The sequence below is a fragment of the Antechinus flavipes genome, chromosome 1 (genome assembly GCF_016432865.1).
Source record: "Antechinus flavipes isolate AdamAnt ecotype Samford, QLD, Australia chromosome 1, AdamAnt_v2, whole genome shotgun sequence".
Classification (NCBI taxonomy): Eukaryota; Metazoa; Chordata; class Mammalia; order Dasyuromorphia; family Dasyuridae; genus Antechinus; species Antechinus flavipes.
In genome coordinates, this window is record NC_067398.1 from 721,910,344 (window position 1) to 721,932,042 (window position 21,699).

A 21,699-nucleotide genomic window follows, 5' to 3' on the forward strand; every position below is an offset into this window, starting at 1 on the left:
GCTTCAGGGCATAGACAATGGAATGGAGGGAAGAGCTTAGCAGCAGGAAGACCAAGAACCCACTCCTGCAACGTTCCAGAAGGAGGGCTGGGGGCAGGAGAACCGCTACTTGAGCATCAAGGTGACAGACAAGAGAGATGTGAAGGAGAAGAACCAAGAATTGCTGCCGATTGGAAATGTCAGCTGGGGGAGGATGAGGAGTGGATGATGACACAGATGTTGGGCTGAAGTTGATGGCGTGAGAGCAGGAAGGATGGCCACACAAAGGAAAAGTGAAAAGAACAGGTTGGAGGAGACACAATGTGATCTCCTGACAAAGATCCATGTGGGAAAGGACAAAGACACATGTGGAAATCCAGCCATTCCTGCTTATCAGCGGGGATATTAGACTCTGTAGTACTCAAGAGAAAGTGGGAGGGTGGAGCAGGAAGAGGCACTCCCACAAGCTGGTTATTTCTCAGGAATCCATTTCTCTCTCTTCTGGGGGAACAGGCAGAGGGTGCCTGCAGCAGCCATGGGGATCAGAAGGGTGGGGGAAGACCTGATGGGGAAGGAGGGCCATTTTCTCAGGGGTACCAGGGGAGCTGCTATTGGGAGCTCCTGAATATAATCCTTATCGTCATGAATTAACGATTGCATAAGCCCTACCTACTATAGTGACAGTGAGAAGAAGGGAGGAGAAAGTGCCAAGATGGCAACTGAGAAATGTCATTTTTCATTTCATTAATCTTTTTTCAAGTGGCAGCATAGGGCTTTTCCATACAGGAGAAAAACTTTATAAATGTAACTAATGTAGAAAGACTTTTATAAAAAAAAAGGACTCACACACTGGACCTCCAAGAATCCACACAGGAGAGAAACATATGAATATAAGGGATGTGGAAAGCTTTTTAAAAAATAATCTTGCTGGAAGTGGATCTCTTCGATAAAGAGAGCCTTAATTGATCAAAGATGGACAGAAGCAGCTACACCCAGAGAAAGAACACTGGGAAATGAATATAAACTGCTTGCATTTTTGTTTTTCTTCCTGGGTTATTTCTACCTTCTGAATTCAATTCTCCCTGTGCAACAAGAAAACTGTCCGGTTCTGCACAAATATATTGTATCCAGGATATACTGTAACCTATTCAACATGTAAAGGACTGCTTGCCATCTGGGGGAAGGGGTGGAGGGAGGGAGGGGGAAAATCGGAACAGAAATGAATGCAAGGGATAATGCTGTAAAAAATTACCCTGTTAGTTACTTCCCTACTAATCTTGTTTGCATTCGTTCTGTTTGTACAAAGGCTTTTTAATTTGATATAATCAAAATTTTCTATTTTGTGATTGGTAATGGTCTCTAGTTCATCTTTGGTCACAAATTTCTTTCTCCTCCACAAGTCTGAGAGATAAACTATCCTATGTTCCTCTAATTTATTTATAGTCTCGTTCTTTATGCCTAGGTCATGGACCCATTTTGATCTTATCTTGGTATGTGGTGTTAAGTGTGGGTCCTTGCCTAATTTCTGCCATTGCTAAAATTATGAATTATTTCTAATAGCTTTTTAGTAGAATCTCTGGGGTTTTCTAGGTATACCATCATATCATCTGCAAAGAGTGATAGTTTGGTTTCCTCGTTGCCTACTCTAATTCCTTTAATCTCTTTCTCGACTCTTATTGCAGAGGCCAGTGTTTCTAATACAATATTGAATAATAATGGTGATAGTGGGCAACCTTGCTTCACTCCAGATCTTACGGGAAAGGTTCCAGTTTTTCCCCATTGCATATGATGCTTACTGAAGGTTTAAAATATATGCTCCTAACTATTTTAAGGAAAAGTCCACTTATTCCTATGCTCTCAAGTGTTTTTATTAGGAATGGATGTTGGATTTTATCAAATGCTTTTTCTGCATGTATTGAGATGATCATATGGTTTTTGTTTGTTTGGTTATTGATATAGTCAATTATGCTAATAGTTTTCCTAATATTGAACCAGCCCTGCATTCCTGGTATAAATCCTACTTGGTCATAGTGTCAAATCCCATTAAGGATTCTTTTACCACTGGACTCAACCACAATTTAATGGCTGAACTCCTGGAACTTTGCTGTGCTAGGGATCCCACCTATCCTGGGGTCAGGTCTGACCATGGGCAGAAGGAAGGAATTGGAAAATGAAGGGAGGAGTAGGGAGGGGATATCTATGAATGTTCCACCCCATGGGGCCTAGACAGAGCATGAGAGAGAGTTGGGCAGCCTAGGCCCAGGTATGGAACCTAAGGAAGTCAAGTTCTTGGGGTGTCTTTGGAAAAGACTGTGCTTCATGACCCAATATGAGGTCTTATAGCTAAGTTTGAAGGTTGCAAAATTATGATTTATGATATTTTAATAGTATACATACTTTATATAGCTCTATACCTAGGGACATGGAAAAATTTCTTGGATGAAAAGGGATACTGAGTGAAAAAAGTTTAAGAAACTACCATATATTATGAAGCTATAACAATACCAAACCTATATACATCAAATACAACAGCATCTAAATTGTTAAAAAGAAACATTAAGTGAATTACAAATGTTATGTGAAGAGAAGATAGATAATAGTACTATAATAGTGGGAGACATTCTCAAACTAACAAATGTAAATGAATAAGTCAAGGAAGTGAATAGAATTTTAGATAATCTAGATATGATAAATATCTAGAGAGAAATAAGTGAGAATAAAAAGAAATACACCGTTTTCCTCAGCTGTTTATAGAATCTTTACAAAAATTGATCAAGTGAAAATTTTATAGTCAAAAACTGAAAAGCAGAAATATTAATAGTATCTTTTCAGATCTCAATGCAATAAAAAATATATTTAATAATGGACCAAGTAAACATAGATTAGAAACTAATTGAAGATTAAGTAATCACATCTTAAAAGAATGAATAGATTAAAGACAAATCATACAAATAATAATTTCATTACAGAGAATGAAAATAATGTAACAACAACATATCTGTGGGATGCAATATAAACAGCATTCAGAGGAAAATTTATATCTCTGAATTCTTACATCAATAAAAGAAAAAGAAGAGCAATAATTATCTATGCAATTAGGAAAAACTGATGGTTTTAAATATATTCTCCTGACTATTTTAAGGAAAAGTCCACTTATTCCTATGCTCTCAAGTGTTTTTATTAGGAATGGATGTTGGATTTTATCAAATGCTTTTTCTGCATGTATTGAGATGATCATATGGTTTTTGTTTGTTTGGTTATTGATATAGTCAATTATGCTAATAGTTTTCCTAATATTGAACCAGCCCTGCATTCCTGGTATAAATCCTACTTGGTCATAGTGTATTATCTTGGGAATGATTTTCTGTAATCCTTTTGCTAATATTTTATTTAAGATTTTAGCATCAATATTCATTAGGGAGATTGGTCTATGATTTTCTTTCTCTGTTTTCAGCCTACCTAGTTTAGGTATCAGTACCATATCTTTGTCATAAAAGGAGTTTGGTAGGACTCCTTCAATTGCTATTTTTTCAAATAGTTTATATAGCATTGGAGTTAAATATTCTTTAAATGTTTGGTAGAATTCACATGTAAATCCATCTGGTCCAGGGGATTTTTTCTTAGGGAGTTGGTTAAATAGCTTGTTCTATTTCTTTTTCTGAGATGGGACTGTTTAGGATATTTAATTCTTCCTCTGTTAGTTTGGGCAAGCTATATTTTTGAAGGTATTCTTCTATTTCATTTAAATTGTCAAATTTATTGCCATAAAGTTGGGCAAATAACTCCTAATTATTACCTTAATTTCCTCTTCGTTAGTTGCGACTTCTCCATTTCCATTTTTAAGACTAACAATTTGATTTTCCTCTTTCCTTTTTTTAAATCAGATTCACTAAGGGTTTGTCAATTTTGTTGTTTTTTTCATAGAACCAACTCTTAGTTGTATTAATTAATTCAATAGGTTTTTTTTTACTTTCAATTTTATTGATCTCTCCTTTTATTTTCAGAATTTCAAGTTTAGTATTTGACTGGGGGGTTTTAATTTATTACTTTTGTAGTATTTTTAGTTGCAAGCCCAATTCATTGACCTTTCTTTCTCTATTTTATGCAAATAGGCCTCTAGAGATATGAAATTTCCCTTTATTGCCACTTTGGCTGCATCCCATACATTTTGGTATGATGTCTCATTATTGTCATTTTCTTGGGTGAAGTTATTATGTCTATGATTTGCTGTTTCACCCAATCATTCTTTAGTATGAGATTATTTAGTTTCCAGTTATTTTTTGGTCTACTTTACCCTGGCTTTTTGTTGAATATAATTTTCATTGCATCGTGGTCTGAAAAGGATGCATTTACTATTTTTTGCCTTACTGCATTTGCGTGTGAGGTTTTTATGTCCTAATCTATGGTCAATTTTTGTATAGGTCCCATGAACTGCTGAAAAGAAAGTGTACTCCTTTCTGTCTCCATTTTGTTTTCTCCAGAGATCTATCATATCTAACTTTTCTAGTATCCTATTTATCTCTTTGACTTCTTTCTTATTTATTTTGTGGTTTGATTTATCTAATTCTGAGAGTTCAAGGTTGAGATCTCCCACTATTATAGTTTTGTTGTCTATTTCTTCTTGCAGCTCTCTTAATTTCTCTTTTAAGAATTAAGATACTACACCACTTGGTGCATATATGTTTAATATTGATATTGCTTCATTATTTATGCTACCTTTTACCAAGATATAGTGCCTTTCCTTATCTCTTAGATCAATTTTTGCTTTTGCTTGATCTGAGATCAGAACGGCTACCCCTGCTTTTTTTACTTCACCTGAAGCATAGTAGATTTTGCTCCAGCCTTTTACCTTTATTCTGCATGTATCTCCCTGCTTCAGGTGAAAACAACATATTGTAGGATTCTGGCTTTTAATCCATTCTGCTAACCGCTCCCTCTTTATGGGAGAGTTTACCCCATTCACATTTATGGTTAAAATGACCAATTCTGTATTACTTGCCATCTTGTTAACCCCTGTTTATGCTTTTCTCCCTTTTTCTCCCTTACCCCCCTTCCCAGTATTAAACTTGTGAGCACCACTTTTTTCTCATAGCCCTCCCTTTTTAGTATCCCTCCTCCCGCCTTAGAGTTCCTCCCCCTATCTTATTCCTTTCCATCACAGTTTCCATATTGCCTTCCACTTAGCTTATTCCTTCCCTTTTCACTTTTCCCTTCTCACTTTTCAATGAGGTGGGAAAAGTGTCACCATAAATTGAATATGTCTAAAATTTTTCTCTTAAAGCCAATTCTGATGGCAGTAAGATAACCACTACATTGATCCCCCTCCATTCTTTCTCTCAGATATAATAGGTTTTCTTTGCCTCTTCATGAGATGTAGTACCCCCACTTTACCCTTTTTCTGATACAATGTCCTTTCCACATCTAGTTTCTAGAACAAGGTATATGTGTATTCTTTATACATCTTTATAGCATGAATATAGTTCCCAAGATTTCTTTTTACCTTTTTAGGTTTCTCTTGAGTTCTATATTTGTAGATCAAACTTTTTGTTAAGTTCTGTTTTTTTCATCAAAAATAGGTGAAATTTGCTTATTTCATTGAATGTCCATTTTCTTCCCTGGAAAAAGATGCTCGTTGTGGCTGGGTAAGTTATTTTTGGTTGCATACAGAGTTCCTTAGCCTTGGGGAATACCATATTCCAGGCCCTTCGATCCTTTAATGTGGATGCTGCTAGATCCTGGGTAATCCTTATTGTGGCTCCTGTATATTTGAATTGGGTTTTTCTAGCCGCTTGCAGTATTTTTTCCTTCGTCTGAGGGTTCTGGCATTTGGCCACTATATTTCTTGGTGTTTTGATTTTAGGATCCCTTTCAGTAGGTAATTGATGAATTCCTTCAATATCTATTTTACCCAATGTTTCTATGGCTACTGGATAGTTCTCTTTGATAATTTCCTGGAAAATAGTGCTCTTTTTTTTATCATGCTTTTCTGGGAGTCCAATGATGCTCAGATTGTCTCTCCTAGATCTGTTTTCCAGGTCTGTTGTTTTCCCAAGAAGGTATTTCACATTCTTTTCCATTGTTTGATTTTTTTGGTTTTCCTTGATTGATTCTTCTTGTCTCCTCAAGTCATTCAATGCCATTTGTTCGTCTGATTTTCAATGAAGTATTTTCTTCACTTACTTTTTTTATATCTTTTTCTAATTGTGCACTTGCGTTCTTTTGTTCTATGGAATTGTTTTCCATTATGCCAATTTTGTTTTTTAGAGAGCTATTTTCTGTTTCCAGTTCACTAATCCTATTTTTCAAGGATTTGATTTCTTTATCCACTGTCTTTACATGAGGGGGATGACTTCTCCAGACTCTCTTGCCAAGCCTCCCTCTCCTTTTCCCATTTTTCTTCTAGCTCCCTTGTGAGAGCCTTTTTAATTTCTTCTATGAGGTTCATCTGTGCTGAGGAACAGATGATCTCCTCCTTTGGGGATTCACCTGGGGACAGTCTGTTTTTAGTCTCCTCAGGCTTTAGAGTGTGCTCTCTATCCATATAGAAGCTTTCAAGGGTTAAGGTCCTTTTCAGTTTTTTTGCTCATTTTGTCAGAGAAGAATCAAAGACAAACTAGCAAAGAAAAAAAGAAAAAACCCCAAATGGAGTCTGCTTTTTTTGGGGAGAGGGGCTGGGTGGTGTTACCAAGCTTCCTCTACAGACTGCGGGGGCAGCAGCGAGGCACTAGCAGGATTGTGCTGCGCCTGCGCTCTGAGATCTGAGAGCGTGCTGAGACACTGTGGGGGAGGGGTGGCAGGTCCCGAGAGACTCCAGCTGTTGGGGATTGTATTCTTCACTCCCAGTGTTTTTAGCTTCTCTGCTGGGCTGCTGGCTTACTGCCAGGCCTTTCATCACAATGTATCGCTTCCTCCTATGGGCCCCAACCCCAACACAGACCCCTCCAGTCTTCTTGTATTGGACTCCTCTATACGCCCCCTGCAGGGATCGGACAGCGCCCTTGGGAATTCCCATTAAAGGTCCCGCGGGCGCCGGGCAGTAGAGGCCACCAGAGGCGGTGACGGTGTCCCGGGAGTCAGGCCCCGAACAGCAGCCTCGGGATGGCCGGGCTCGGGCGGGGCAAAGGCCGGAGAGACTGCAGGGTGGTGGGGGAGCGGCTTAGAGCGGGGTGGGTACAGGCTGGTGAGCGGCGGCCCAACAGCCACGGAACAGTGGGGATCGTCCTTTTTCTTTCCCGACAGCAGTGACCGGGGATCAGCCCAGCCAAGAGACAGCTCAACTCAGCCGAGGGATGGCCCCGCCCAGCCCTGACTGCGCTCCAGCTAAGGAACGTTCCGGGAGCCTCAGTCCCTCCTCCGGGCGTCTGGGTCCCAGGGGCGAGATGCGGGTGGGGGAGACTTTGCCCTTTTGAGCCAAGCTCTTTCCCGGCCTGAGTTTGCCGGAGCCAACGCCCATTCGGGAATCCCGGCTCCGCAAGCACAGGGGCCGAGAAGAGCCGGCTTTACCTGGTTAAAAAACCCCCGGGGAGGCCGGAACCTCGGGCCCAAACAGAAACAACCGTCTGGCTCCAAGCCAACCAGGCCCCGAACAACAGCCAAGGTTTCTTTGTGCCCAAACCGAGGCTCTTCCCCTCCCGGATTGTTTATTTATTTTTGGACTTGATCCGCCCGCGGCCCCTGGATCCAGAGGGCGCCGGGGGGAGGGGGGCTGGGGACTCTGCGCAGCTGCGGGTCATGACCCCGGCTCCCCAAAGTCAGGGTCCCCTTGGAGGGACAAACCGGAACAGCAGCGGCTGCGAGTGTGAGCGGGAGCGGCCACTAGGGGGAGCCAGGCGGAACTGGCGGCGCCCCACGGCTCCCCGCCCCGCCCCGCCCTGCCCTTCCTTTCCATGCCCTTCCCTGCTTTGCCCAAAGGAATGTAAATTTATTTCAATGAATTAACTATTATTATTGATGCTGAAACCACCAGGATATAGCGACTTCTTTTTCTAACCTTTGGGACCTGCAGGTCACTGCGGAGCATGCGCACGAGTCACTCCTGGAGTCCAAACTTCACTTCCCAAAAGGCCGCGTTGCCGCAGGGGGCAGAACTTGGCATCCCACGTGGTTCCCTTCACGTGCTTTCCCGGAAACGGAAGTTGGGGCTCTAGCGCTCTCCTCCTGCCTGTAATCCTTCCATCGCCACAGAGGAGCCGCTCCCTCCTAAGCCCGAGTGACCCCTCTCCTCCCAGGCCCCTCCGGGCTCGGTGTCGGGGCAGTCACAGGGATGAGAACCTCCTTCCTGCCCCTTTATCGCTCCCTCTCCAGGTGAGGCTCCGAGGAGGAGAAATGGCCGCCAGGCTCCGTCCCCCCTGACTCTTCCTCGGTAAGTGGGGGCTCCCCCTTCAGAGGTCCTGGGGCCGGGGCTCTTTTGGGACCAACGACCTTGGGATCAGGCGCCCAGTCCCGCCAGTCAGCGGCGCGTCAGCCAACACCCTGCCCGCCCTGCATGCGGGGCCCAAAGGGGAGGGGTCCCTGTGGGGAGTCACGGAAAGGTGCAGGGGTCTGGCTTTCCTCGGGGGCGGAACATTCATTTAAACTCCCATCTCTGTTCCTGCCATTTTCTCCCTTGTTCCCCCCCACCCCCACCCCCGCCAGTCCGTCTCCTCCCGCGGGACTCCTTTTTCGGGACAGCTACTGCAGAAAAGCTTCCGCGGGACTCCTTTTTCGGGGCAGCTACTGCAGAAAAGCTTCCGCGGGACTCCTTTTTCGGGGCAGCTACTGCAGAAAAGCTTCCGCGGGACTCCTTTTTCGGGACAGCTACCGCAGAAAAGCTTCCGCGGGACTCCATCTTCTGCGGGACTCCTTTCCCATCCCCTTATTCCGGACCTTCCCGCTGCTAATTATTCCTCCCCCTTCCCTCTGTCTCCCATCTATGCGGGCCTGTGTGTGCGCATGTGTGCGTGTAGTTCACGCTTAGCACCGAGCCCGGCCCTGGCGGACTGACCCCTCTTTGTATAATCCCGCAGGGCCTCGGGGTCAGAAAAGCGGCTGGATCCGGGAGGACCCTGGCGGCCCCAGTGACAAAGGCCGCTTTTCTTCCTGCGCTGGAATCACGTCATGTTGTTAAACCGCATTTTGGGGCGGGATCCTTAAGGTCAGTGATTTGCAAAAATTCATAATGATTTCCCCACAGTTGGTCTCCTTTATAATGTTATGTATTTTTCCTTGTGTGTTTAAAGCATTTTGAGGGAGGGCCCAGAGGCTTCGGCAGCTTTCCAGAGTAGAGAGGTCCCGGCCCCCAAACCGTTAAGTTCTGTTCCGCTTGGGCGGAGGGCACGCTGGCCTGTCTGTCACATGGAATTGTCACCTCTTTATTTAATATACGTATACATTGTTCCATACTGGGAATCTTCCACTTCTGCCATGAAGGGAGGGAGGTACATGTTCTCAGCTCTTCTCTGGGACCATCCTTTGTCCTTATAATTACATATTATGTTGTATTTTTGTTGTCATCGTATATTTTGTTTACTCTTCTTATTTCCCTGTAATACTTCACCTAAGTCTTTCCTTGCTTCGCTGAACTCTTCATATTTGTCATTTTTTAAAGTGAGGTAATATTGTGTTAGAGGAATGTATCTTAGACATTCCCCAATAGAACCTGTTGATTTTTTTAATCAGATAAGTGCTGGGATGAATGATTTGATGAATGTGAGAGTTTCTTTTCTATCTTAGACTTTCTTGTAGGGTTGGTATAGAAGCTTATTTTAAAGTGTAAAAGCTCATTATAGTACACAAAGCTAATGTGTCATATGTTGTATATTTTATTATTTGATCATCTTTACTGATTGAGGCGATAGGAGATATGATTAAGTGTAATGCAGCAGGAAATGGAATATTTACATTTTTATCTCTTTCAGGTTGGGACAGGAGGTCTGAAATCAAACAGACAATTCCAGGCAGCTGGAAGATAGACCTTATTTGACATCAGATTATCCATACTGTGAAAGATCTTAAGAACGTAATGACTATGGGAAGACTTTCTGCCTGACTACAGCTCTTATCTAAGGGATGTGTCGAGGGTTAGGATTGACTACCTATCAATTACAACCATTAAATGACACTTTAAGGAGAGACACTGTTTTAAACTCACCACACCAGCTTGCAAAAGAAGCTCACGAGGCTTTCAGAGAACTTGAACTGACTTTATCCAATGTGGTTGAATGTCATTCAAAAACCCTTGGAAATATCAGTTTTTGCTACACAAGAGGCACCCACAGCAGTCCTTCATCAAGCAGACAGTGTGTGATAGAGTGGGTGAACCTCCCAACACAACCAGAACAAACTCTTAATCTTTACCCAGTGCCTATGGCTAGAATTTTATTAAAAGCCATTGAGCGAGCAGTACAGTTAACTGGGAAAAGATATACACCTTTTATACTAATGCACAAATTAATGTATGCTGTGAAACCATCCCAGACTGGCAAATTTTATTAGCTATGGCTCCAAATTTTACACACGGATCTCCATTAAAGATAACCCGACTATTACATAATTGACAGTGGATTCTTGAAGAAAAGGTTTTTAAAGGTCCTCTTAAAGGACCAACTCTCTTTACAGATGCATCCAAACATAATATTTGTGCTGTATACTCTTGTGACTTAACTGTAAAGAGAGTACTCAGAACTCCTTTTCAGTCCACTCAGCAGAATGAATTGTATGCAATCATTCTAGCTCTTACTTATTATCCAGGAGATATAAATATAGTATCTGATTTGGCCTGTTCAGTAGGTGTGGTACAAAAAATTGCCATAGCCCAAATAAAATTTGTAACCTCTTAATATATATCAGCTCTTTTAGGAACTTCAAGAGCAAGTGAGAAAGCATCCAGGTAAGATTGATATCTTGCAGGTCCACTCACACAGTGGACAGGCAACCCTAGAGAACTTGTAAATCTAGCACTTTATACTATTTCTTGATTTTTGACAAGGTGCATTGGCTCTGGCAAGCAGGTTTTATAACCCATCGGAAGGGCAGTGTCCAGTGCGAGCAGCTCCACTATCTTTAATCGCCAGGTGATGTGGAGAGGCCCAGAAAGTGGTGAATAGAAGGGACCAGATAGATAAACTGCTTGGGGGAGAGGGTTTGCTTGTATCTCCACAAATGGAGAAGGAATCAGATGGGTGCCAATGAGCCATATTCACCTTGTCCATCAGAGAGATGGTATTTTGAATGGTAATTCAAAGGCAGATAGCCTTCTAACCATGTTGGCCAATACTCCTTTATTTCAAGCAGCCCAAGAATCTCATTCTAAATATCATCAGGCTGCTCGAGCTTTACGCTTATAATTTGGAATAGCAAGAGAGGAAGCTAGGAGCATAGTAAAAACCTGTACAGCTTGCCTGCTTTCCACGCTCCTACACTGCCTCTAGGGAAGAACCCTTGTGGTTTGAGACCAATGAAATTTGGCAAATGGATTTGACCCATTATAAATCTTTTGGTCCTCTGTCTTTTATCCATGTTGTGGTAGACACCTTTTCAGGATTCACTTTTACAATACCAGCAGCAAAAGAGACAGCCTGAGTGGTCACTGAATTCCTTATACAAGCATTTGCAATTATGGGTGTGCCACAAACAAGGAAAACAGACAATGGACCTGCATATGCTTCTAAACATTTTGCACACTTTTGTGCACAGTATAAGATTTTAGACATCACTAACATACTTTTTAATCCTCAAGTACAGGCAATAGTAGAGAAGAGAAACAGAGACATTAAGATGCTCCTCCAAAAAAAAAAAAGAAAGGGGGAGCCACAGGCAACCCTAGAGAACTTGTAAATCTAGCTCTTTATACTATTTCTTGATTTTTGACAAGGTGCATTGGCTCTGGCAGGCAGGTTTTATAACCCACGGGAAGGGCAGTGTCCAGTGCAAGCCTCTCCATTATCTTTAATCGCCAGGTGATGTGGAGAGGCCCAGAAAGTGGTGAATAGAAGGGACCAGATAAATAAACTGCTTGGGGGAGAGGGTTTGCTTGTATCTCCACAAATGGAGAAGGAATCAGATGGGTGCCAATGAGCCATATTCACCTTGTCCATCAGAGAGATGGTATTTTGAATGGTAATTTAAAGGCAGATAGCCTTCTAACCATGTTGGCCAATACTCCTTTATTTCAGGCAGCCAAGAATCTCATTCTAAATATCATCAGGCTGCTCGAGCTTTACGCTTATAACTTGGAATAGCAAGAGAGGAAGCTAGGAGCATAGTAAAAACCTGTACAGCTTGCCTGCTTTCCACGCTCCTACACTGCCTCCAGGGAAGAACCCTTGTGGTTTGAGACCCATTGAAATGTGGCAAATGGATTTGACCCATTATAAATCTTTTGGTCCTCTGTCTTTTTTCCATGTTGTGGTAGACACCTTTTCAGGATTCACTTTTACAATACCAGCAGCAAAAGAGACAGCCTGAGTGATCACTGAATTCCTTATACAAGCATTTGCAATTATGGGTGTGCCACAAGCAAGGAAAACAGACAATGGACCTGCATATACTTCTAAACATTTTGCACACTTTTGTGCACAGTATAAGATTTTAAACATCACTAACATACCTTTTAATCCTCAAGTACAGGCAATAGTAGAGAAGAGAAACAGAGACATTAAGATGCTCCTCCAAAAAAAAAAAAAAAGAAAGGAGGAGCCACAGGCAACCCTAGAGAACTTGTAAATCTAGCTGTTTATACTATTTCTTGATTTTTGACAAGGTGCATTGGCTCTGGCAGGCAGGTTTTATAACCCACAGGAAGGGCAGTGTCCAGTGCGAGCCTCTCCATTATCTTTAATCGCCAGGTGATGTGGAGAGGCCCAGAAAGTGGTGAATCTAGGGACCAGTTATGTTAACTGCTTGGGGGAGAGGGTTTGCTTGTATCTCCACAAATGGAGAAGGAATCAGATGGGTGGCAATGATCAGTATTCACCTTGTCTATCAGAGAGATGGTATTTTTGATGGTAATTCAAAGGCAGACAGCCTTCTAACCATGTTGGCCAATACTCCTTTATTTCATGCAGCCCAAGAATCTCATTCTAAATATCATCAGGCTGCTCGAGCTTTACGCTTATAATTAGGAATAACAAGAGAGGAAACTAGGAGCATAGTAAAAATCTGTACAGTTTGCCTTCCTTTCCACTCTCCTACACTGCCTCCAGGGAAGAACCCTCGTGGTTTGAGACCCAATGAAATTTGGCAAATGGATGTGACCCATTATAAATCTTTTGGTCGTATGTCTTTTATCCATGTTGTGGTAGACACTTTTTCAGGATTCACTTGTGCAATACCAGCAGCAAAAGAGACAGCCTGAGTAGTCACTGAATTCCTTATACAAGCATTTGCAATTATGGGTGCGCCACAGGAAAGGAAAACAGACAATGGACCTGCATATACTTCTAAACATTTTGCACACTTTTGTGCACAGTGTAAGATTTTACACACCACTAGCATACCTTTTAATCCTCAATACAGGCAAGAGTAGAGAAGAGAAACAGAGACATTAAGATGCTCCTCTGAAAACAAAAGTAAGGGGGAGCCACAGACAACCCTAGAGAACTTGTAAATCTAGCTTTTTATACTATTTCTTGATTTTTGACAAGGTGCATTGGCTCTGGCATGCAGGTTTTATAACCCACCGGAAGGGCAGTGTCCAGTGCGAGCCTCTTCATTATCTTTAATCGCCAGGTGATGTGGAGAGGCCCAGAAAGTGGTGAATGGAAGGGACCAGATAGATAAACTGCTTGGGGAAGAGGGTTTGCTTGTATCTCCACAAATGGAGAAGGAATCAGATGGGTGCCAATGAGCCATATTCACCTTGTCCATCAGAGAGATGGTATTTTGAATGGTAATTTAAAGGCAGATAGCCTTCTAACCATGTTGGCCAATACTCCTTTATTTCAAGCAGCCCAAGAATCTCATTCTAAATATCAACAGGCTGCTCGAGCTTTACGCTTATAATTTGGAATAGCAAGAGAGGAAGCTAGGAGCATAGTAAAAACCTGTACAGCTTGCCTTCCTTTCCACGCTCCTACACTGCCTCCGGAGAAGAACCCTTGTGGTTTGAGACCAATGAAATTTGGCAAATGGATTTGACCCATTATAAATCTTTTGGTCCTCTGTCTTTTATCCATGTTGTGGTAGACACTTTTTCAGGAATCACTTGTGCAATACCAGCAGCAAAAGAGACAGCCTGAGTGGTCACTGAATTCCTTATACAAGCATTTGCAATTATGGGTGTGCCACAAACAAGGAAAACAGACAATGGACCTGCATATGCTTCTAAACATTTTGCACACTTTTGTGCACAGTATAAGATTTTAGACATCACTAACATACTTTTTAATCCTCAAGTACAGGCAATAGTAGAGAAGAGAAACAGAGACATTAAGATGCTCCTCCAAAAAAAAAAAAAAGAAAGGGGGAGCCACAGGCAACCCTAGAGAACTTGTAAATCTAGCTCTTTATACTATTTCTTGATTTTTGACAAGGTGCATTGGCTCTGGCATGCAGGTTTTATAACCCACGGGAAGGGCAGTGTCCAGTGCAAGCCTCTCCATTATCTTTAATCGCCAGGTGATGTGGAGAGGCCCAAAAAGTGGTGAATCTAGGGACCAGATATGTTAACTGCTTAGGGGAGAGGGTTTGCTTGTATCTCCACAAATGGAGAAGGAATCAGATGGGTGCCAATGAGCCGTATTCACCTTGTCTATCAGAGAGATGGTATTTTTGATGGTAATTCAAAGGCAGACAGCCTTCTAACCATGTTGGCCAATACTCCTTTATTTCATGCAGCCCAAGAATCTCATTCTAAATATCTTCAGGCTGCTTGAGCTTTACGCTTACAATTTGGTATAACAAGAGAGGAAGCTAGGAGCATAGTAAAAACCTGTACAGCTTGCCTTCCTTTCCATGCTCCTACACTGCCTCCAGGGAAGAACCCTCGTGGTTTGAGACCCAATGAAATTTGGCAAATGGATGTGACTCATTATAAATCTTTTGGTCCTCTGTCTTTTTTCCATGTTGTGGTAGACACCTTTTCAGGATTCACTTTTCCAATACCAGCAGCAAAAGAGACAGCCTGAGTGGTCACTGAATTCCTTATACAAGCATTTGCAATTATGGGTGTGCCACAAACAAGGAAAACAGACAATGGACCTGCATATACTTCTAAACATTTTGCACACTTTTGTGCACAGTATAAGATTTTAGACATCACTAACATACTTTTTAATCCTCAAGTACAGGCAATAGTAGAGAAGAGAAACAGAGACATTAAGATGCTCCTCCAAAAACAAAAGAAAAGGGAAGCCACAGACAACCCTAGAGAACTTGTAAATGTAGCTCTTTATACTATTTCTTGATTTTTGACAAGGTGCATTGGCTCTGGCAGGCAGGTTTTATAACCCACCGGAAGGGCAGTGTCCAGTGCGAGCCTCTCCATTATCTTTAATCGCCAGGTGATGTGGAGAGGCCCACTAAGTGGTGAATGGAAGGGACCGGATAGATAAACTGCTTGGGGAAGAGGGTTTTCTTGTATCTCCACAAATGGAGAAGGAATCAGATGGGTGCCAATGAGCCGTATTCACCTTGTCCATTAGAGAGAGATGGAGCACACCTTGAAAGGAAGACCCAAGAAACATCTGGTGGTTCTATTGCTGACTGTGCTCACCAGTGAATGAGCGTGGCAGTTATGGCGTTTGACTCATGGACATCAAAAATTGTAGAATTTCAAAACTCAGGAATCATTGGATTCTCTGAGACATGATAAGATTGTTGCAGGACTTCAAAATCTTCTGGGATCATTGGATTCCCTAACCCATAAAAAGACTCTTGCAGGAATTCAAAAACTTGTGGGAATCATTGGATCCTCTGACATGTGAATCAATGGACAATAGATTGATTTTGGACTATCTCTTGGCTGCTGAAGAAGGCGTATGTGTGACTGTTGTTTACATACCCTTCTTCTAGGACTTCTGGAAATCTTTTACAACACTGTGTTGATTCATATTGTTTGTTATATCACTACTTGCATGTACAATTGATGTTTGTTGCACCACAACCTGCAGTGGTTGCGGGGAGAGTCGTCACTACTAGCCTGTGCAATATTGCTATGTGCTTGTGTAATACCTTCCATGCTGATGGGTCTGTGCATACCTGTTTCTAATAAAACCCTTCAGCCCAGAAACCTGTTAGCAATCCCCACTTTCCTTTGTGTTTTTTACCTCCCTTCCTGAGAAGTCGGGGAGAGGGATCACCTCCTTTTTGGTGTTTTCACTTCCTTTCCTGAGAAGTCAGAGTGTGATCACCTCATTTTGGGGTTCTCACCTCCCTGAGAAGTCAGGGATGGTGTGACTACCTGTGTTCTAAAACAAAAGAAAGCAGGAGATGTAGAGGGCTGAAACTTGAGTCAATGCACTGACGTCAGGACAGCCGAGCACTTGAGGTTAACTACCAATTGGACAATACTCTATGGGTATATGCTTGGAAAATGGTCCTTACCACTATCCTGTGCTGGCTCGATGATTGGTGTATACAGAGAATTGTAGGAGGGACTGGGGGTGGAGTAAGACGAGCAAGAGTCACTTTGGCTGTAGACAAGGAAAAAGGAAGGTTGCAGAGATCCTGCTTCCAACCCCTTCACTTCTACCCCTAAAGAGCAAGAATAAAGACTAAGGACTTTTGCTTATCCTGACTCTGGCTGATTCTAAGGGTGTTAACGCGGTTATCACAATAAACCTTAACAATGCACACAATGTAGGAAAACCTTTCAGATGAAGGAACTTGTTTGTTCCCAGAGAATTTACACCGAGAGAAACCTTATGCATGCACACAGATTGTGGGAAGGCCTTATTTGAGAAAACAAACAAAAAACTTATGCAACACCAATGCATTCATAGTGGAGAAAAACCTTATATATAGGTAGAATGTAGAATGTCCTTCCTCTGAAAAACGCATCTTCTTGTACATCACAGTGTTCATACTGGAGAGAAACCTCCTCAGTTTAGTGAATGTGGAAAGGCTTTCTGCTTGAACACAGCCCTTAAACTGTACATCAAAGAGTTCACATGAGAGAAAAAACATGAATTAATCATGGAAATCCTCCATTCGGAGGACCCATCTTAATACAGAGAGTTCACAATGGAGAGGAGCTTTATAAATGTGAAAAGTCACTTCACAGGAGCCCACATATTACTAAACACCAGAAAGTTCACGTAATAGTTTTACAAATAATAGGGTGGGGAAAGCTTTCCCTTAGGAGTATAGTTTTTATGTTTATACTAAAATGTTCACATTGAAGAGAAATCTTTTGAATGTATAATGAATGTGGGAATTTGACATCTTCTAATACTAATAAAGTCTTCTGAAGATCATGAATTTCAGGAGGATTTTAAGCATTGCATACACTTAGCTAAAATTAGTAAAACTCACAGTAAAATGAAAACTCGAGGCAAATCCCAAATTTTCCATAGTGGTTACTCTATAGTGCTTTTGTTTACTCAAGTCCTCAAGCAGCTCTCTTCCCTACTTTGCATGCTTACTTCAGGTGGCAAGTTATTCTCTTAACAATCTTGACAAATCCCCAAGTGCTTCAAAAATTTTGGTGAATCCTGAAAGTGCTTCTACAATTTCTCTATAAGTTCAGAATCACCATCTGTTCTCTTTCCCCTTTTTATCATATAGGAAAATGTTTTAACACTAAATCAAGGTAGGAAGGGATCTCGGGAGTCACTATCTTTTTAAGATTGAGGACATAGGGCCAAAAGCTTATGTCTACTATTTTCAAAAACAAAAACAACAAAAAAAATTCATGGCATTATAGGATGATGGTTGAAATTCTTGTGTGTGTTTGTGTGTGTTGCAAGGCAATCAGGGTTAAGTGTCTTGCCTCTGGTCACACAACAAGGAAGTATCAAGTGTCTGAAGGTGAATGTGAACTCGTGTCCTCCTGACTCCATGGTTGGTGATCTATCTACTATACCACATAACTGCCCCAATTTTTTTTAAGGCAGTATAAGTGTCATTTATTCAAAAGAACATTTTAAAACCAAATAGTCAAAGGCTTCACAGAGTCTTGGAAGCCATTATCACAACTTTCTAAAAAGTCTCTTGACAAGCGGTGTCATTGTCCCATGACTGAAAGTATCCAAGTAGCCCTGAGCCAGCATCCCAGTGAGCAGACATGGCTGGTCCCCTTTCCCTCTAGTATGGCAGAAATCGGAGAGTGGAACCTGAGGGCAAAGGAGGTCTGAGGCCCATCCCTTGATAGTTATGCCAGTTAAAGAATATTTTGATGAATCTTTGAGGTAGATGGTTTTTACATCGACTTTTCCAAGGTTACACAATAAGTGATGAGTCAGAGTTCAACCCCAAATCCTCTGACAGTCTGGCCTTTCCACGGTGCCATCCAGTCCCTTCTCTTTGATAAGTCTTCATTCTCTGCCTGTGCCTTTATTAAATTTCTCCCTTGTGCTGTAGCCCTTATTCGAGCCCTATTCCCTGTCTCATGCGTTTTCAGTCTTTCTCCACTGGCTCCTTACCAGCTGCATACAGACATGTTTTTGTCTTGTTACAGGATGTCCAAGCTCTGCCTTCCTTGCCTAACAGCTAGAAATAATCAATCTAGCTTTTTGAATGGGAGGAAGCAGTAGAAAAGCTCATTGCTCCCCCATGTATCTCCTGGCAGGAGAGGAATATTTGGGGTGTGTGTGGCAGGAGCAACAGAGTTTGACTTCTCTTGTCAGTCTCGAGGTTTTATCTGGAATTCCTACTGGCAAGCTGGTGACGGGAGGTAACAGGAGGCTGGGGGGGGGGGGGGGGAAGGGGAGGCGAGGTGGGGGGGGGGGGGAAGGCATGGGATTGGTTACCGCTTTGGGTCTTAGCAGGTGATTAGAAGCATGCGACAGTTTGACCAAAAGCAGGAGGTGGGGCTGCTGTAGTTTGCCAGTTGGTCTTCATTTCTTCTCCCTTCTCCAGGAAGCAAGAACCTGATAACTTCCCTTTTTCCTTGTTTACTTGCAAGATCAATGAGCACACGTAGCTACTGCTCCTCTCGTCTGAGTTGAGTAGAGATGTTTCTCCTTTTCCTTATTTTCTTTTCCTCTGCTTCACACCTGCCCAGATTCCTCCTCCCTCCTGCTCCCATTATGAATCCTCTGTCACTCCTGGAACCATGATCAGTTAAATCAACTCTGCCATTGCTCTGGTGTAGAGGTCAGTCTGCTCCATTCTGCCCCCATTTACTCCTCTGTAACCAAAGTGCACCACTGTGGCTCCTCCTCCACTATGTTTTATTTCAATATTCCCATTGGAATGTAAACCTATTAAGGGAAGGGTTTCTTTTGTTTTCTATATATATCTATCCCCAGTGTTTAGTAAAGGGTTTGGCATACATTTGGTGTTTAATAAATGCTTTTTCATTCATTCATTTCCCTTATTTCCTCGAGGTCAAAATTCCCCAAGGTCTGACATCTGGCTCCCGACTATTCCATACTTTCTGTTGAGACTTCCCCCCCTGAAGGTAACTTTAGATATTAATGAAAAACTTGCACAGGGAGCCAGGATTGAGGAAGAAATCAAGAAAAAGGGCTCAGGCCACAGCTGGATGATGTCTTAGTTGTAACCCGAACTTTTCCAACTTCAGACACGTGCACATTTGTGTGCACACTTACTATTGATGCCCTTTTTTTGCACTAGATATTTCTCAAAATGCTACACAGTGAACCCTCTTAGCAAAAATGCTGTGCTGAAAATGAATGCTTCTGACGGCGCCCACAAGCATGGAAGACTTCGACAGCGAGGTCGGGGCGGGTTGGAGCAGCCCATGTTCCGCGAGTGACTCCTCCCCTCTCAAAAGTCTCTTAGCGGCGACACCTGGGGCTTCCTTGCAAGTTACAGAATCACTGCCCTTCCCCGCATTTAGGGTTAGAGTCGGACATTTTGGATTAGGGTGAATGTTAGGGTTAGAGTCGGGAGTCGGGAGACATTTAGGGTTAGGGTAACCCCACCCCCGCCGCCTGTACTGAGGCCCCAAGAAGTGGAGAAGATGCTCTGTAAATAAAAAGCTTTAAAAAGCAAAACTATCTTCCGAAGGCTGTAAGAAATACACCTCTGGACTCAGAGAGGGGTGAAGGGAAAGGGCTGTTTAATTTCACACCCTCCAAAGCCCGGGCGTCCCTTATAGAACAGGCGCACACCAGGAGCGAGGAGGATCAAGCACTCTGTCCTTCCTGGCCACAAGCTCCCTCCCCTTGCTGGCTGCTCCAGGACATACACCTTCCTGCTTCATCTCACACATACTTACCCCTCCATATGTTCCCCCTCCCACTACATCTATCACAGGATCATGAAGATGAGCCTAAGCTCCTCCTGGGGAGGAGAAATTAATATTCATAAAGAAATTAAGCATGTGACCCACAGCTAAGCTACAAACTTTCCCCTACTTTTCTGTCTTCACAACCCCCAGCCACTTTAGTCAGGATTTAATTCTAAATTCGAGTTCTAAGATTTACAAAAGGATGCTCTCTTCACAGGATATTTCTCTCCTTTGTATATTTCTATGGAAACACAAGGTTTCACACCTCAGGGTGTACAGAGACAACCAGAAGCAACTAGGGCAGCAAAGGGATGGCAAAGAGAGTTCAAACCCAGTCCCTGACCTATCAAGGTGACCTGGGGCAAGTCCCTTTACCCATTTACCTCAGTTTCCTCAGTTGTAAAATGGGGCTAATGATAGCATCTACCTCCCAGGATAGTTGTGAAGATTAAATGAGATAATAATTGTAAAGTGCTTTGCACACATTAATCACTATTTGTAGTTATTATTGTTATTGGACAGTAGGTGGAACAGCAGATAGAGTATTCTGGATAGAGGGAAAACAGTACTGAGCATTAGGTTTGGAACAGAGAAGACTCATGTTCATCAGTCCAAATCTGATCTCAGACACTCACTAGCTGGGTTACTTTGGATAAGTCACTTAATCCCATTTCCTCTTCTGTGAAATGAGCCAGAGAAGGAAACAGCCAATTGCTCTGGTATCTTTGCCAAGAAAACCCCAACTGGGTCACAATTTCACTAAAACATTTTAACAACTTTCTGATTGTTAGAGTGGAACAAATACTGGCTTTGGGACCCGAGGACCTGAGTCAGGATCCTAACTCTGCTGCCAATTACCTGAGTGATCTTGGGTAAATAAAGTTAACCTTTACCTTCTGAATCCAATTCTCCCTGTGCAACAAGAGAACTGTTCAGTTCTGCACACGTATATTGTATCTAGGATATACTGCAACATATCTAACATATATAGGACTGCTTGCCATCTAGGGGAGGGGGTGGAGGGAGGGAGGGGAAAAATCGGAACAGAAATGAGTGCAAGGGATAATGCTGTAAAAAATTACCCTGGCATGGATTCTGTCAATATAAAGCTATTATTAAATAAAATAAAATATTAAAAAAATAAAAATAAAGTTAACCTTCTTGGGTCTCCATTTTCTCATCTATAAAGTGAGGAGGAGGATATAATAGATGATCTCAAAGGAAGTCGTCTCCTAACTTCTTTTGATCACACTCACCTCTATCACTAAAACATTTTTGAACCTCTACTGTGTGTGCTTATTTATAAATTATATGTGTGTGTGTGGGTGTGTGTGTGTGTGTGTGTGTGCATGTATCCCTGATAAGAATGGTACCTATTATGAAGC

The 21,699-nt window shown here is 42.3% G+C and overlaps 1 long non-coding RNA gene across 1 annotated transcript in view; it reads right to left on the reverse strand.

Moving 5' to 3' along the window:
* The window catches only part of LOC127544916 (uncharacterized), a 79,308-nt gene extending 62,528 nt beyond the window's left edge, over positions 1-16,780 (reverse strand). Inside the window, exon 1 of the long non-coding RNA XR_007949562.1 lies at positions 16,766-16,780. This is a non-coding gene — a long non-coding RNA (uncharacterized LOC127544916). The remainder of the gene's footprint in view (positions 1-16,765) is intronic.
* Positions 16,781-21,699: the final 4,919 nt, after the last annotated feature.